The 4123-nt window shown below is 32.0% G+C and overlaps 1 pseudogene; it reads right to left on the bottom strand.

Moving 5' to 3' along the window:
- Window positions 1–972: 972 nt before the first annotated feature.
- Window positions 973–2284, bottom strand: LOC111373176 (annotated as a pseudogene).
- Window positions 2285–4123: the final 1839 nt, after the last annotated feature.

Here is a 4123-nt window from a genome sequence, read left to right as displayed (position 1 = left end):
TCGCACTTTGATACAAACTTGTCTCCCAATTATATCACTATAATTTTTAGTGTTTTTTCCTTCAAAACGTTGCACAACAAATTTGGACACCACTCTTCATTACAAATTTTACCTATAATTCGTGGCAGGTTACTATGTATTGAATCGCAATGACATGAGTACTTTTAATGTCATATCTTATTGTTTCCAATCATCTGATTAAAAAACGTAATCGTGAAATTGGTAACGAACATTAACCTTGTTATTTAAGAAGGGAGAATGGGTCCCAAACCATGTTTTCCTTCAGTTTCGCTGTGTGTATAGCAAGAATTTATGTAGTACCCTCTTGTTATAGAGACACCAATTCCCTTCAATGCATCAATAAATCCCAATTTGAAATCTAAAAATCACATCAAAAGGAAATAGCATCAAATTGGTTGCTAGTAAAATGCTTGTTAAAATATTTAGATAAACAACTTATCATACCTTGAATGGTTTGGAGCTGACTCTGGGAGCAATTGCTAATATTTTTCTTGCAATTGAGCCAAGTACGATTTGGATCCGAAACATTAGTAGACAAAATGTTACCTATATGGAAAAATTAGCTATGTGAAAAGAATTAAGTCCATAAAACCAGTTGATTGAAAAAGATAAGATATAACAATAAAAGTGTTCATGTCATTGAGATTCAATACATATACTAACTTGCCATGAACCATAGGCAGAATTTGTAATGAAGAGTGGTGTCCGAATTCGTTGTGGAATGTTTTGAGAGAAAAGACACCAAATATTATAGTGATATAATTAGGTGACAAGTTTGTGTCAAAGTGTGAATCCATTCAATCTAATCAAAAAAATTCGCATTACCAATCCGGGTTTCCCTTTTGACATACACAATGGCAAATTCTTCGTTGTTCTCTGCATCCAATTTAATGACGAAAATGCTATTACAAGATTATAAAACTACTATTTAATAAGCATATAAACGATTATATATATAAGAAAATTCATACATGTGTCATGACCACATCGTTGTAGTAATCCTCGATATAAGATGCTCCAGAAATATCTTTCCTATAGAAGAAGATAAGAGATGTTAACTTCACTTAAAATAGATGGATGTAGTTCTTATGGACATCAAATTTTGTCTAGATACAAGACCCTGTATGAAAGTTTACACATTTTTGAAATAACCGTCATCTGAAGTGCACTTTACTTTAGCATCCTTTGGAACAAAAGATCTAAAGTTATGCAATGCAAAACTGATGTCAACCCACCAGTTGAACATCTAGACAGAACAACCTACGTATGAATACTACAAGTTACAAATTTTTTATTCAGTAAAAAAAATGGAGGAATATTCATAAGAAAAATTCGTACATTTTCAACTTTCTTCATTCCTTTCTCCAGTAGCTCCTCCATGACAGCAAGAAAAATCCTTGCTCCTCTGAACTAAAGTTTGGTGGCCTAATCAATTTTAACAAGAAAAATATTGCACCAAGAAAACCATCCACTACAGTTTTCAAAAATGCTATTAAATTATATCTATCTATCCATTTCAAAAAAATTCTGTAAAATATGATAAAAATAATCTTATGAACATGATGACTTACAGGATCCACTGCTTCTACGTCCTCAGTAAATGATGAGCCATCACAGTATCTTATCTTGATCATATTCCCATTATAGAAATCTTGATATTTACATGAGATAATATTATTAAAGGCCTAGTGTAAAGAAGATGATATCCGAGAATAAATCAAAATCCAATTCAATCAAAAGAATGAAGTATACTGGGGTTAATCTGTGGCTCGTTGCACAAAATCCCTTTTAAAGCAAGCTGTTTAGCCATGTCCTTGGAGGAACCTTGTTTTTGGTTCACACGGACTAGGCAATCTACGACATTTTGGCACCATCCCTCGTCTCTGAACATCGAAGACAAAAGCATCTTAAATTCTCCTTAACAAAAACCAGTAATATAACTAATTTTAATATGATATTAGCGTTCTACAGTTAAAAAAATAATATTTAATAGCTTAGAATAACCTCAATATGAACAAGCCAACAGTTTATTCCCGTCCAAGTTCCTCTATCAAGATAGTACATTGGTAGAGTCCCATCCAAACAAATTGCTTATACAAACAGCATGAACACATATAGTTGACCATTTTTTTTCTTTTAGAAGTACGTAAAAATGTTAATATTAACATGGTGGCATTATTGGGTTACTAGCTACTTTTGCTACAACATTGTGAAGATAAGTCTTATCAACCAAAACTGCTTCGGTCCTCGATGAAATCAGCATGTAGAAAAGAATCTACAGCATCGTTCTTTATAAATAATGTCAACAAAAGGCTTAGGAATTACTTCTCGAAAGGAATAACAACAATTCTAAGAGAGGGCGTGAAAGTTATATATAGAAACTCTAACCTTCAAGAAAACCAGTTATAGTTTCTATATATAACCTTCACACCCTGTCCCTTAATATCTTTATTATTGCTTTCGAGAAGTAATTTCTAAGTTTCTTGTTGATATTATTTATATAAAACAATGCTGTAAATTCTTTTCTACATGCTGATTTCATCAAGGACCGAAGCAATTTTTGTTGATAAGACTTGTCTTCACAATGCTGTAGCAAAAGGAGTTGGTAACATAATAATGCCATCATGTTAATATTAACTTTTTTATGTATTTCTAAAAAAATGGTTAACTATATATGCTCACTTGGTTTGTATATGCAGTTTGTTTAGATGGGATTCCACTAGTGTACCATCTTGATAGAGGTTCTAGGACAGGAATAAACAATTGGCTGGTTCATATTGAGATTATTCTGAGCTATTAAATTTTTTCTAACTGTAGAATGCTAAAATATCATATTAAAATGTAAACTAGTTATGTTACTGGTTTATGTTGAGGATAATCTATGATGTGTTTGTCTTTGATGTTCATGGAGGAAGATGGTGCCAAAATGTTGTAGATTGCCTATTTCTTATGAATTAAAAACAAGGTTCCTCCAAGGACATGGCTAAATAGCTTGCTTTCAATGGGTTTTTGTGCAACGTGCCATAGATTAACCCCAGTATACTTCATTCTTTTGATTGACTTGGATTTTGATTTTTCTCGGATATTGTATCTTCTTTACCCTAGGCTTTTAATACTATTGTCTCATATAAATATCAAGATTTTTATAATTAGAATAGGATCAAGGTAAGATACTATGATAACTCATCATTTACTAGGGATGTAGGAGCAGTGGAACTTGTAAGTCATCATGTTCATAAGATTATTTTTTCTTATATTTTACTGAATTTTCTTGAAATGGATAGATGGATATAATTTAACGGCATTTTTGAAAACTATAGTGGATGGTTCTTTTGGTGTAATATTTTTCTCGTCAAAATCGATTAGGCCATCAAATTTTACTTCAGGGGAGCAAGTATCTTTCTTGTTGTTATGGAGGAGCAACTGGAGAAAGGAATGAAGAAAGCTGAAAATGTACAAATTTTTCCTATGAATGTTCCTTTATTTTTTATTGAATCAAACATTTGTAACTTTTAGTATTCATACACAGCTGTTGTGTCAGGATATTTAGCTAGTGGGTTGACATAAATTTTGCATTGTGATAACTTTAGATCTCTTGTTCCTAAGGGCGCTAAAGCAAAGTACATTTCGGATGCAGGTTATTTCATAAATGTTTAAGCTTTCATACAAGACCATGTATCTAGACAAGATTTGATGTCCATAAGAATTACGTCTATCTATTTTAAGTAAAGCTAACATCTTTTATCCTCTTCTATAGGAAAGATATTTCTGGAGCATCTTATATCGAGAATTACTATAACGATGTGGTCATGACACATGTATGAATTTTCTTGTATATATAATCTTTTGTATGCTTATTAAATAGTAGTTTGATAATCTTGTAACAGCATTTTTGTTATTAAATTGGATGCAGGGAGCTGCAAAGACTTTGTCATCATCGTGTACGTCAAAAGGAAAACCCGGATTGGTAATACGAATTTTCTTGACTGGATTCGCACTTTGATGTAAACTTGTCTCCTAATTATATCACTACAATTTTTAGTGTTTTCCCTCAAAACATTGCACAACAAATTTGGACACCACTTAATTTTGCCTAAGATTT

Source organism: Olea europaea, unplaced genomic scaffold (genome assembly GCF_002742605.1).
Source record: "Olea europaea var. sylvestris unplaced genomic scaffold, O_europaea_v1 scaffold10760, whole genome shotgun sequence".
Taxonomy (NCBI): Eukaryota; Viridiplantae; Streptophyta; class Magnoliopsida; order Lamiales; family Oleaceae; genus Olea; species Olea europaea.
Note: the sequence above shows the minus strand (reverse complement) of the source record. Positions and strands in the feature narration are given on the sequence as shown.